The 14,499-nt window shown below is 44.6% G+C and overlaps 1 protein-coding gene across 9 annotated transcripts in view; it reads right to left on the bottom strand.

The window, feature by feature from the left end:
• Positions 1-14,499, bottom strand: part of LRRTM4 (leucine rich repeat transmembrane neuronal 4) — a 298,739-nt gene that overhangs the window by 76,131 nt on the left and 208,109 nt on the right. The gene's annotated exons all lie outside the window — the stretch shown is intronic.

The raw sequence follows: 14,499 nt of genomic DNA, 5'->3' as shown, positions 1-14,499 counted from the left end.
TTTAAAGAACCGGCTACTGGGGTAATTCAGTGACCAGTACAGGACCCTTCCTTCTGGAACAATATTAAATCACGCAAAAATATGGTATTGACTTGGGTAAAGAGTCTAATGAAATCCACCCTACTGGGCAAAAGAATTTTAAATAGCTGGAGTTATATACACAGTGCAACAGATAAACGCTGCCATGTGTCCACGAACCGACTCAGACATGCTACAGTGAGCAAGTGTCATTTGTTCAACTGAATATTTAACAGCTTCATTTAGAAAACAGAGCTATTTCACCTTTTGTATGCGCACTGGGTGTCAAGACACAATGGCATATCAATCTATTCAAATCAAACCTAAACCAGAGCCTCTTACATAAATACGCAACGCAATTAGAAGGAAATGGTCATCTCAATATTGCCACGCTAATGAGAACTGCCTCTATGAAATGACTATATTCATTTAATTAAAAAGCTCATTATGGATCCCATTCAAAATGCTGTTCATTGAACTCTTTCATATAAATCTAATTTGCTTTTGTACAATGTTAGGAGTATTACATTGATTTGTACAAACAGGTTCTGAAGAGCGAGGGCTTAGGAACACACAGTCAGCCTCTCAGGAAAGGCTTTAGGAGAGCGAGCGGTGGATATGAACCCTACAGATTACTCTCTAAACCACTCATGACTCGTGAGCACTATGGATTCCGAGCTACTTGCATACACGGCGATGAAAAATGCATCAGGGATGATGAATTAGGGATTAGAATGAGGGATGGATACGAGAGGAAGTGACATCTTCCACTGGTTGTGTCCACTGGTTTGGGTCTTCACTGAAAAAACAGCAGGAGTTGAAGCTGAAAGATGTAAAAGAATATGAACCACTGGGGGAAAGCACTGTTATCTCATCTCCTTTACCCCAGAGGTGTAAGTACCAGGGAATAAACCCACCTTCAATGTGCAGAACGGCCGCTCCAGCAGCCAAGGTAACAGAAGGAAACCCCAGCATAGGAGCATCTGCGAGATATTCGCCCCACATCTGCAGCTCCGGCTGCCCCAGCTTTACAAACACACGGACCCACAGCACAAACCTGAGTACAGAATGACCAATATCCCCACGTCCTTCACCCACCAGGCAAAGGTGGGAGGGGGAGAAGCAAATCCGACCCACACATCTGATCTGTGCAGCTTTTCAGGGCTTTGGAATCCACTATTGCCTGTGCAATGGGTGGCCAAACAGGCCAGGACTCTAGTTTTGGGTAATATCTCTGAGTTCAAGAGGAACATTGGAAAAGCGATGGCCAACATGTTAAAGAGGTACTCAATCACCAGGCCGAACTGTAGATTCCAACATTAAATTTCGGTTCAGACATCACAACACTTGAATTATTTATGTGATTGCTACTGTTAAGACCCAGCGCTTGAAACAAATGCCTCGTGGCCCAGACTCTGGCACACGCATTTACTGCTAATGAAGGCCCGTCATGCCAACCGCTCCATTCCCGATCCCAGCTACACTTCAAATTTAGTGCGCTGGAGCCTGAAAATCACGGGCTGCCTGCACTTCCATCCCATACAATCCTCTTGAAATTAATAGAGTTCTGTAGCGCACAGAGCTGGCAATTTGGCCCAGAGTAAGCAGAAGGCAAAATTTCAGCTTTTAGTGCAGATCATGGCACATTTTGCTAAGCTGTCGAGCACCTCTGGTAAATGGGGGCTAAAAGAGTGACAAGCCACAAGTGCTGCCCTTTAGCGCTTCACATTTTGAAGCATTATTCGTTTCCACAGCCCCTCGGAAAACAGGAATTTGGGAGAGCCTCATTAGTCATAATGTCTGCTTGATGTTCTAGCAGATGCTGCGCGGTGTTTTGGGTACTTTTCTCTAACCTACAAGTTATACCAGTCCAGGGTTTTGCTGTGTATCACACAGATGTCAATGAGGATAACGTGAGGTCTCGTGGATCTTTCTGCTTGGGCGTTGCTACTGAGTAAGATTTGGACCTTTTCTGAAGGTATTAAAAAAAATAAAGGCACAGAGAATACAACATAGTCATAAAAAGGATCATTCTGAATGGAAGCCTTTGTCAGAGCAAGAACCATTTGACCATCATTAACAAATACTGCCAGAATTCAGATATGGCCAGATATGATCCCCAGGACAGCCTCAGGCAGAGCAGACAGAGACAAAGAAGCATTCAGTAACTTTGCCTTCTCAGTATCTTCTGTCACCAGGGCACCCACCTCATTCATCAGCGGGCCTACATTGCCTCTGCTGTTGGTTTTATCTGCCATGGATTGGAAAAAGCTCTTCCTGTTGTCCTTGACCCCTCTCGCCAGGTTTCATTCTAAGGAGGCCTTGGCTTTCCTGGTTGCCTCCCTACACCCTCTCACAACAGCCTTATGTTCTCCCCAAGTGGCCAGCCCCTCCTTCCATGATCTGTAAACTCTCCTCTTCCACCCAGCAGCTCCTGTTTAACCACGCAGGTCTCCTGGCTCCCTTCCTTGACTTCCTACGTGTCGGGATGCTCTGACCTTGTGCCCGGTAGAAACAGTCCCTGAACACTCACCAGCTCTCTTGGGCCCCTTTCCCTTCAAGCAGCTTTGCCCGTGGGATTTCCCCCAGCAATTGCCTGAAAAGGCCAAAGTTTGCCCTGCTGAAATCCAGGGTTGCAATTCTGCTCGCTATCCTGCTCCTGGCACACGAGATCCTGAACTCCACCATCTCATGGTCACCACAACCAAGGCAGCCCTCAACCTTCACCGCTTCAAAGGTCTTTCCGAGGAACCCAAGCACTGAGACTGCCTTAGTGCGCTTGGCAGTTCCTCTTTGCAGACCCGTTTGCGCTGGGATAAAACCCGAGTGGTTTAAACTTGGCTCAAGTGTTTTAAGGGAGCTATTCAGAGGCTGCTGAATTCGCAGCTGCACCGAGGAGCTATCACAATCGGATTCCAAAACCAACCTGCGCTCAAGCAGTTGTCGGTACCAACTCTAAACGGCCTCCACGCTCCGCTCTGTACGGCTCCGACTTCAAATGGTTCTGAAAACAGTAAACGCGGAGAATTATTTAACAAAGCCAGAGGGCAGATGGCTTTGCACACCACCTTTTTGCCTAGAAACTGCAATCCGTCTGCGAGCAGCACGCAAATACAAACACGCACAAGAAATACTGACCATTATTTTCTTTCTTTCATTGTTCTAACAAGTCCCACATGAATGGGACAACCATCTCTTGTCTGTCTGCACACCAATAACATCATTGGTGACTGTATGCAAACGCTGCCAAATGAGCTCCGAGCCTCAACGACTTCTTCTGCCTTACAGGTTGTTTCCAAGGAGGTTCAAAGCCTGGGATTTAAAAAGTCAATCAGGAGTTTCGACGTGATGCTAATAAGGCAAAATTAAGGTGTGTCAATAGGTTTTGACAGAAAAGTTATTATCTGCATTACATAAAACACATAATTTGATATGACTATTCCTTAGCACATCATTAAAATACATTGATAATTCAATTTATATTGCTGTGACTATCCTTGAAACTACTGCTCATCTCAATAGAGAATATACAGTAGAAGAGAAGGCAAGGAACTGTGAAAGAACCATCTCTGCCATACACAACACTTTCTATCCAAGGATCACACTGTTCCCAAAAATTCAGGGACAAATCTGCTTCCTTAACAACTTGATCGCTTCCTAAAGACTCTTGTTGACCCTTTGTTGGTGCTGAGTGGTCTTGGAAAAGGAGACGTGGAGGTTATTTCAGGCATTTCCTAAGAGCACATCTGCTTGCTTTTCATTTTCTTTTCTTTACGTACAGCAGACTGAAAGAACAATATAATTATGCTTATGAATCAGCAACACTTGGTAGTTGAAAATATGACAGACTAATGAAAGCAGCTCCTTTCTGTGTAATTTCTGTGGTTAATGCAGGTTTATAGTTAACGTTGAGATGCCAAAATTGATATTAAAGACCGATGCTTTACCCTTCCTCTCTGTAACCATTGAGTATCCACCAGATAACACAAACAGCTTTCACTTAACAGGCAAAGGAGGAGAAATGACAAGGTCTGCCATTATATAAATCCGTTGGAAAGCACGCTATTATTATGTTTAAATGTGCTTTTGGAAAATCGTTATCAAACTCTGAGGATACGGCCCAAAACCCCATGATTCTCCGGACCAAAGGAACAGCTGCCCAGGAGCTGCATCTGGACATCTGAGCCCTCCCAGCCTGACAGGCTCTGTTGTTGAAATATTGCGATATGTGCTGTGTCTTCTGAAACTGTGTTACCCTGGACCCTCGAAGCATGTTGGTGGTACCAACAGGGATCTTCCCGAGTGGATCTGGGACGGAAATTGAGGTCGGCACAAGAGCGGGAAAAGAAAGTATTAAAGCGAAGTCAGCTTAGTGCGACAATCCCGAAGGTTTCAAATGATAAAAGTGTTTCCTCTGTTCCTTGGTGAAATGGATCTTGTGAGTGGCCGCTACAAGACGCATTAATGGACACGCAGATGATGCTGTTCTGGTGCTACATGTATGCGGAGACTCAAATGTGATCTGAATGACTCCCCCGTGTTTGAATTTATATGTGACTTGGGGACACCGGCCATAGCGTGTTGCTGCACACAGCTAAAACATCGCAATCTCTGCTGATAAATCCTGGAGAAAAATGCATTTTGCTGAGCTGCAGCTATGGCAACAAGGAACCCGATATTGAGTCGCGTTGCATAGTGGAATATAGAAAAGATTTTTGTGTTAACTTCTGAAAGAATTCATTGGAATATCTGGGGCAATTAGACTGCTGTCCATGTGTGTATTCACTATGGATGGATCTCATATTCTGCAATGTTGTCTAATAAAAAGCGCTGCGTTTTTTTAATCTAAACCCAAACCAAACCAACAAAACCCCAAACTGACACACACCAAACTCCGAATTCTGTGAAAATCTGTGATTTCGTAATGGGTACTAAAGCTTCCAGCTCCTCCAGAAATGAGACACCTGATTTCATCACCATTCGCAGCTTTAGGTATAACTATTCCTATGACACTGTTGTGACACAGCAAGGATGAGGATGAGGTCCTACATTCAGCCAAGGAATCACTATATTTCTCTGCACCTCAGTTTCCCCCTTTGTAAAATGAGGATAACTCTGTAAAATGAGGATAACTCTGTAAAACGGGGATAACTGTAAAATGTCTCGAGATCCATGAGAAAAGGTTGGGGATTACTGGCGATATCCAACCGGAACATGAAATCCCTCAGCGCGTCTCCTGCCGGCCCAGGCGGTCACAAAGTAATTGAGAAACCGTCTGCATACAAATAACTAAATAAGGGACTCCAAATGCTTCTGTTTTCTTCTGTTTGCTCCTAACGCTGTTGCAAAAAGCGCAACCTTTCCCGTTTCTGATGTCAAGTGCTTCCATTCGCCTCCACCCCGTGTTTACCCAGCACGTTGCTTTCCCAGCTGCCGAGAACACCATTATCAAAGAGACGACCAGTCTAAATTATTAAGAAAGCGCAACAATTGATGTTTCTGTAACACACAGTATCCCCCATCTGAGCCTTGGAATCAATTATGGGAAACATTAGGTGCCTCTGTCTTCCCCTGGACCAATTTCAAGCTCCAGTATTTTATCATCATTTGTTCCAACATGCTAATTGTCCATCGACTTTGACGAAGCTCTTTTTAGCCAAAGCTCTTCAGCACTAAGATGCTTTCTGGCCTCTGAATGCATAAAGCAGCTTGATTCCCCACACCCTTTAGTTTTTCTTGCAGCTACATCAGTTATTTTCAAAGTATCTTCTGCAAACTTTGCTCCCATCAGACCTCTTTCCCCTTTACTCTCAGCCTTTCCAAGCAGAGGTAGGTGCTGTTCTTGCTTAGGTTTCTTTTCCCTCCGAGTTGGAAGCACATCAAAAGAAGATGCTCAGCCACTGCACAGCTGCTCTTGGAGCTTCAGACAAGATCCCCTGAACCAAATTACCATCATTATTGACATCCTCTGCCAAGTTACCACTTCCCTGAAATTCTGGGGCTTCCAAACTTCAGTGCAAACTCAGTGTTTTCAACGCAAAGTGCCCACTCATTGCTACCAGCCCCAAGCACCCGTTCCACCCACATGTTAAGACAAACGTAGTTTGAGCTGAAAAGCAGGTCGCAAACCTCTGAGCTCACCTGTTTCCATCACCTGCTGACCTGTCTGCCTCATTGGGCGAGGTATTTAAGCACATACCTTACTGCGAGCAAACCCTTTGGGGACGCTGAGTAACCTACACAGCGACCATCGACTCTTACCATGGCGTAACTCCCTGTTCCGAACAAATTAAGTCCATAAAGCTTCAGATGGACGACTGAAAGAGCAAAAAAAGAGCAGGAAGGCTAAGAGGATTTGGCAGGTTTTGAGGTCTTGTGGGAAACGTTGAGGTTAGAGCCCCAAACCGGACCGGCGCGGTGCTGACACACAACTGCTACAGCTTGGAATTAATGCTGTTCAGCTCCCTTACAAACCTTTTCACTGGGTGCTGCTGGGGATAAATCGTAGCCACTTGGGTCAGGGCTGGTTTAAAATCGTTATCGCTCCAGCAGAAAGTCCATTATCCACTCAGACATTTGGCCTATTCTTTTTTATATTCTTTTTCCCTTCTTAATACTACCGCACATCAGATGATTGTATTGACTCATCCTCTTAGAAAAATAAGCATTCTTGGATGTTGAGAGCATATTTGAAATCAATGGCTTGCCTCACTGCTGCAAATATCCGGCTCTTTGGGCTCGTTGAGGGTTCTTTCTCAACTAAAAGGCAAAACTCTTATTAGGGGTAAATGTATTCCATAAGTCACACAGATCCCTGAGACGCCGTAAGGTCCTGCAGACGTAACTCCCTTTGCAAACGCCAGTCAAAGCAATGGGAAAGAGGTGAGGAGTAGGTTATTTCATCGGTAATGCACACGTCGCTTTCTGACAAAGCAGGTAGGATGTGAAACGGCACGAGCGGAAACGGAATGGGTCACCGAGCTGCGCGTCCTCGCCCTTAACGTTGTGTTCAACCCACACCCGAGGGATCAGGAGGATCCCGGAATAGGTAGAAAAAGCATATATAGGATAGAGGAGAATTCTGCAGCCGGTACTGCAATTTGTAGAGGATACTGGAAAACACAAGAAGTACAGCAACACAGGCAAAAATGACTGGTGGGCTTGAGAAAATGTCCTTCAGCAACAGACCTTAGGAGCTCAATCTATTTATCCCATTATAAAGAAGAGTGACCAGCTTACCATGTATACATCCCTTTAGTAAAGGCAAACGAAGCACAAAATAGATTTAAAATCTAGCGTAGAAAGATATCAAAAGAACCGGCAGCCAGATGTGACTGCCAGACTCATACAAATGAGAAGTCCAGATTTACTCAGTTATTTATAGGGTGAGGGTGGTTAATCACCGGAACAAAGTGCCAAGGGAAGCGGAGGCACCTCCGTCTTTTGGAGAGTTCAACCCGAGACTGAACGACTGCCCGGGCAATGCGCATTCATCACAGGGAACTCACGGAGTTGAGTAACGCCAGGTGAATGCATCGCCTGCACGTTCAGAAAGCAGGACGGGATGTTCTAACGGTCCCTTCTGGCCCTGGATGTATTAATTGAGCGCGTAGTGTTAATCATTTTAACAATACGTTGCGCTTTCCTGTCCCTTTGTGCATTGCAACAAACAATTCCAAATTCAGCTTAGCTCCCTCTGCCTCTAAATACTGAAAAACGCTCAGTTAGAATAGAATTGATGAAATACAGGTGTAAATCACTAAGGATACTCCTACCTCGTGTTAAGAAAGCAATGTTTGAAACACATGCCGTATGAAGGCGTCTTTTCCCTTTGTTTTAAATGAGAATCTCATTTCTAAAGAAAAGGTCTCCCTGGGAGTTGTGGATCATAGGGACAGTATTGGCACTTGTGTTCCGTGCAGTCTTTGGTATATGATATACAGACAGATATACAGAGCTCATGAGAAGAGAAAATCATGTCTTAGAGATGGTAAAAAGCAAAACCAGACTAACTTAACGGTATCAAAGGGCATTTACCTGTTCCTGCACTGCAAATAACAGCTGTTTATCAGTCAGCTTTCAAAGTCAGCCAAGTAACAGCAGAAATGAGAATGGGAAAACACAGCTCTAAACTGAGGGTCATGCTAGTAAATACAAATTTAAGCCTTTATATTAAAACAAACAAACAAACCGAACAAAAAACAAACCACAACTTTCTAGATCATATGGCTAAGAAAAAGTTGTACTCCAAAACCTTCTGATCTTTGAAATACTTTTCATGGTTATCTTACGGTCGTTTCTTCAGTCATCACCTGAGTCTCCCCTATTTGGCCTCTTTCTGTTGTCCAGGACGTTGCACAAGGGTCAGCAAGAGCCTCAGTAAACCCCAGTAACACAGACCCTATGGGATATAATTTCCATTCACTTCAATGAGAGTTGGAAGGCATTCAGCAGCCCGTGAAAAGAATTCACATCTCTTTAGGGGGGTCTAATGAGCTGCGTATCATTTACAACACGGAACGTCCAACCGCATCAGCCACAACCGCTGCAGCTACACCGGAGAACGGACACAAACCAACCCGGCTGTACTGAAGATGTATGGTGGGAAAGAAACAGGTAGGGTGAGGCTATCAGAACCCAGCAGACGGCTCCTTCTACAACTTTTAATGGATCTCTGTCAATTGTCGCCTGGTGGAGCGAACGGTGCCGATACCCCAGGGAAACGGGAAGCTATTTTATAGCTCATTTGCAGGAATGAACACCCAGGAGGTACTTTCTTTTGACTACCTGAATGCATTGCATTAGTTTTCTGTGCTGTTCCATACAGTAGATGCTAATATTTTTTATGCTGGACTGGCTTCATTAAACCTCTGGCATTGGAGGGAAAAGTAAACCTAATAGAAAATCTTAGTTCTCTTTCGTGTATCATACAAAACACGTTGACTGTGTAGGGGGACAACATTAGCAAATAGTAGCAAATAATAAGCTGGGTTTAAGATGAGGGGCAAAGCAGGAGAGTTAGAAATGAGATTACCTAGAAATGTATTGGGAATGGAGAAGGGAATTGTCTGACTTAGCACTGACAGCATCAAAAAGCTTATTCTGTCCCACTCCAGGAAAGAGTTAATGTCTGTCTCAGTTTGTAGGGAAGTCAGCAGAGAGAAAACCAGCTCATTATCAGGCGTTCGCTGGACATGTTCAGCTCAACAACATCGCACCTACGGGCAGGGCCTCCAGACATAGAAGAAGTAAAGCACGGGAACAGGAGATGGCACAGAAGAGGAACCGGGGAGGCCACGGCGAGCGGGACACCAACGGAGCCGCACGGAGCTGGAGCATCGTCCTCCGTCCTTCAGTTGCTTCTTCTCAGATGGTTCTTGGTGTTGAGGACTCTCGTAGGCTCTCACAGAGTTATTACATGATCTCTAAGGCAAGCGAGAAAGCGGCTCCGGTCCCTAAATCAGCGGTCTCTGCATCTTCGCTCCATGCTATCACAGCACAGGTTGGAAACAGTGAGCTAAACCCCACATTCGGTTCGGCATCTACAAACCGGCCAACCGGCCACGCAGGCGGCCAACTGTTCATTGTGCTCTTTAGCCAAGCTCGGCTGGTTGTGTTGTTACCTCCTCATGTGTTTCATCTGCTCGCAGCGATTTTATTGGGTGAGCAGGCGGCTCCTGCTCCGGGAAGGGCCCGGACGGTGGTGACAAAGCCAGGGCGACACCAGGAACGCTGGGGCTGCGGCCAGAATGAACATTTCATATTTGCCTTAACCCAACATGAACCTCCTTTGCACAGCTAAGGGGTTTCGCAAAGCAACCGCAGAGATTTCATAACATGTTCCCACAAAGAAAGGTCCTTGGCTGTGCAGTTTCTTTAGAGGATTGCACATCAATATTTTAGCAAACGAGATTAAAATTCCAGACTGCGCTCCTCAGCCCAAAGGTATCATCTCCACCTAAATAACAAAAACATGCCAAAATGGGAAAGTTTCATTAGGCTGTCAAGTTACAATTATTCCAAGGAAAATGTAAGATTGCAAGAATTACCGGAACCATCCTTTTTATTAACGTTCCTTGATAAAATGTGAGCGGGATCATGTTAAAACTATTACATTAATATTCCTCGGAGAGTTGTACTATAATTTTAGCTTCTCTTTCTCACTCTCCCTCATTTTGCCCTGTGAGTCAACATAGGAGGATGGTTGGCAATCAGCTCCAGCAATTATCTTTCTCCCTAGATTTGAATTGTTAACCGTAGCTTCCACTAATAGAACTGCAAATGAATAGTATCCTTTTCACTTGTATTTACTGGATGAACATTATCCTCAAAGACTCTCGCGCTCGAGGCGCGATGCTAAACAGAGGGCAAAAAGGACGCGTTGGATTTCTATTCGCTTGCCTAACGGTGGAAATAAAGACAAGAACAAAGAGAGAAGGGCCAGACTTGCACATCCAAGGTGATCGGATGGCTCAGAAAGACTAGAAATGGGTGACATGGCCCGCCTGGGGAATTCTTGCACATACAGAGGATTACAAGATGATGTTCTCGTCTTCCATTTGCAGGTTACAAGCATAAAAACCGGTCAATCTGGGTCCTTTGCATATAAATCCTTTTGGAAAATTGAATTTATACCCTGAATTTGATTCTAAAAATTGTCGCTTGCTGAAATTTCTCCATGAATATAAAATATAGATGGCAGCTCTCCACTGGGGGACTTCAGTAAAGAATCTCAGGATCTTTCTCATCTGCCTCCACGCTGCAAGAGCAGAAAAGGATGGAAAGGACTATAAAATGTGCCTCCTCACCCATTCTTGGACATTCCAGCTACAACATAAAGAGCGTTACATATAGACAGCAAAAGACATATTGGTATAAAGTGTGCATTATATATCTTCTTTTCCAGTTTGCTAATAAATGCTTTTAATAATTGGACGTGCAAGCCACAAATCCATTGATCGGTGGCCCCGGAGCTGCTCCCATGGATCACAAAACTGCACCCAGAAATGAACACTCGGGGTTCCACACCCGTATTTTGTTATATATGTTACAGCAGTAATTACACGATCGTATGGTTGCGGGATGGTTCTGTTGTTCAATCACGCAACTGGCATTGGGCTCACAAAATATAAAGAAGAAAGCGGCTTTCAAAGTAGAGACAGTTACAGTAAAAAGAATAAGGAGGAGGAGGACATGAGGATGTGATGCACGTTGCTTTCACAACTCACGTAATTACCCAGCTCTCAAAAATGTTCCCCAGAGGGAGCCAATGGGACTACAAATCTCTGTGGATCTATACATTGTACAGCCTATGGAAATTCTACACCAGAGCTGCCCGTCCTGTGTCATCGGCTGCTGGGAGACGACACAATTAACGAGTGTGTTAATGACGTTTTAAAGCTTGGCTCTCACATTATTCATACAGATTCCTGAAGAAAATCCAATCCAATCTGAAAGGAAAACGCTTTTCATTTTCATCCAGATTTTCAGCAAAGGAAAATCATTTCCTTTTCCGCACCTCCCTTCATTTTCCGAACCCTGCTGAAAAGCCCACGTGGAGTTACGTGATCCAGCAACTCCAGTCCCATTTGCTTTCAGTCTCCTTTACCAGAAGATGCTTTTCCCTTTGGAAAATCTGGCGTACAATGACTAAAAGTTATCTCCCCTTCCTGCCGTTGGGTTCTATAGCACCCAGGTCTTCCTTCCTTTCAAGATTCCACAAAATTGCATCTATTTCCTACTATTCTCCCCCAACTCTTTCAGTTCCCTACACCAGAGCGTACACGGCCTTCTGTGTTCGTAAAAAAGGAGCCGGCGTTTCCCAGATTTACTCATTACTCCGGTATTTAGTGAGTCCCAGGAGCCACGTTTGCCAAATGACATCCAAGAAAATGAGCTGATACAATTTAATCCAGAAAAATGATACGCATTGGATCACGTAATTCCTATCCATAATGCGTTATGAACAGCAGAATTTGTGCTGCTCATTCAACCGAATATACAGAGCGACGGGGAAGCGTCTTCACGGCTTCAAGAGGATGGAGAACAGATCAAACCATGAGGAAAGGCGGTTGGGACGTACACAGTGAGGCCACTGAGTCAAAAGCTGGTTTTAAATGCCCCTTGCTTACTTACAAGGCAAATGTTCAAAGCACCCGAACACTCTGAAAATCCAACCGTGGTTCCAATCTCTGGCTGAGCAGCTCGGGGTCCTTCGAACGGTTCTTTGAACTCCATGTGTGCATTTGCTACCTAGAAACCGGTGCATGTGCTTTTGAGTGTTGCTACCAACACGTTCCTGAGTTGCCTCTCAGAATAAGACGGACTCCATTTAAACAACAGAAGATGACTGTCACACGTGTAATATTCTCTTTCCTATAGCTGTATATACTTCAGCTGCTCTTGTCTATTTAAAACGTACTTCAAGAAGTCGTCATCATTGAGAAAGAGACAGAAACTCTGCTACTAAATGCTCCACCTACTGGTTATGAATTAGTACAGAACTCAACCACCGCTGCCCATCGTGCCAGCAGCTCAGAAATGACGCCAGAACGTGATTTAATTCTTGTTCCCTTCCTTCCGATTCTCCCCCATGTCCCCAGGCTAAGTGGTTTACACTGAGTTTACCACTGAGCTACTCGCTTGGATGGAGCCTGTAAACCACCAAGGGCAAACCTGAGAAAGCGGGAAACTTCATATACACGCGGCTCTGACAACATTCACAAGTGCAAATTTTAAACACAACAACCGTCCAAGGACAGAGATGCTTTTGCACCACCAGTGACACAGGAACGCAGCCAATGCAAAACCAACGCCTCCCCAAGTTTCACGTAAGGTGGAATTTTGAAGCAGACATTTCAATTCCATGTTAAGTACTTGCCTCGTTTTTCACTGCTCGGGTTTCTTACCGCCTTTGCATCATGGTAATTATTGTTTTGCTTTGCTTTTTTCCATATATTATTAGAATACTAAACCACTAAATGTACTGACGCACTGGAGCATTCACCGGGTGAAAATGGTGGGGAAAAGGAGAGATATCGGTGCAACTCATGGGAGGGAGAGAGTTTTGTGTGTTGTGAGACTACTTAAACACAGGGTTTTTTCCAGAAATAACTGGATTTAATCCATTACTATTACTCAGAACACCCCTTCTCGGCTGACTGTCCCCTCTTTTAGGCTTTGCTCAGAATCACCTGATTTTGGCACTGAGCCTGTGTGGGGATTTGGGCCATAAACTGGAGGGTTGGGTGCAATCAGGAGGATTCTCAAGACTGAGCTTTTGTGGTTTGCTTTGGGAACCAGTCCCACCAGTTCTCAACGGGTTCAGCTCCGGCCCAGCGAACACACGAAATGGTGACACAACGAGTGCTTTTTATGTTGTGTTTCTTCAGCGCCTTTCCCTGCAACACTCCCAGGGATTTTACTGGCAGTAATTAAACTGTCACTCCCCTTCCGACTCGTATTTACCCTTCATTTGAAGATGCAGCCGCTGGGACACGAACGCACCGGATTATTTATTCAAGGTCACACAAAGAGCCAGTGACCAAGTCAAAAATAAAAGCAACCCTGCCCTCAGCAATCCGCACTCTGCTCTTTCTTTACAGCCCTCCTGTGCTTGATTTCAAGGCTCCGTTAACACAACTCGCCTGTTTTTCTGCTTCCCACTTTCACGTGTATCCCCGGAACGATCAACACAGCTAAAACTTCAATGTCAATGAGGCATCTTGAAAATCATCTGCATTTTAAGGAATAATTAATAAAGAATGGCATTATTCATTCACAGCGTTAGGAAATCAAGGCTCTGCTGGAGAGATGTATCATTACACAGAAGCCACATAAAGCAGATATTACTATTTACTTGTTCTTGTAACACAAGGAGGAAAAGGAACATTCATTGAAACAAATGCAAACGGGAGAAAATGTAATTTTCTTTTATTATTGATAAATAATACTAATATCTAAAGAGCAAAAGCTCATGTATCGTGAGAGCTACTGTGCAAATTTTTAATAACAGAGCGTTTTTTCTCCTGAGAGTTTGGAATCTGAAAGATATCAGATGAACACATTTGTGAAGGTTTTTCTCCAGGCACATAAGACACATCAGCAGTAGAACTGGGTACACACACCCCGCTCTTCTCGTACCATCCACTACATTTCCCTCAAACTTAGGCTTTTTCTAAGTCCTGAAAAAATAGGTATTTGTTTGACCAGCGTAAAACACAACGGGTTTCCAAAGCCTGCTTAAAATCACAGCATGTTCCTTCCATACAAACAACATACACGCAGCAAATTAAATGCGTATTTTGGGAAGTTGCACCCACAATTCTAAACCTTCTGTGTCCCAAACATCCCCTCCCCGCTGGCTGAAATCAGAATAAAGGCTCTGCCAGGACATAAACCGTGCTTTGGTGGAGAAACACCAAGGGCCGACACCGTGGCCCCACACCCCGCCTTGGGGCGTCCAGGAGCAGACGAAACCCA

Source organism: Patagioenas fasciata, chromosome 26, assembly GCF_037038585.1.
Source record: "Patagioenas fasciata isolate bPatFas1 chromosome 26, bPatFas1.hap1, whole genome shotgun sequence".
Taxonomy (NCBI): Eukaryota; Metazoa; Chordata; class Aves; order Columbiformes; family Columbidae; genus Patagioenas; species Patagioenas fasciata.
The sequence above is the reverse complement of the archived record's forward strand: the minus strand, read 5'-3'. Positions and strand labels throughout refer to the sequence as shown.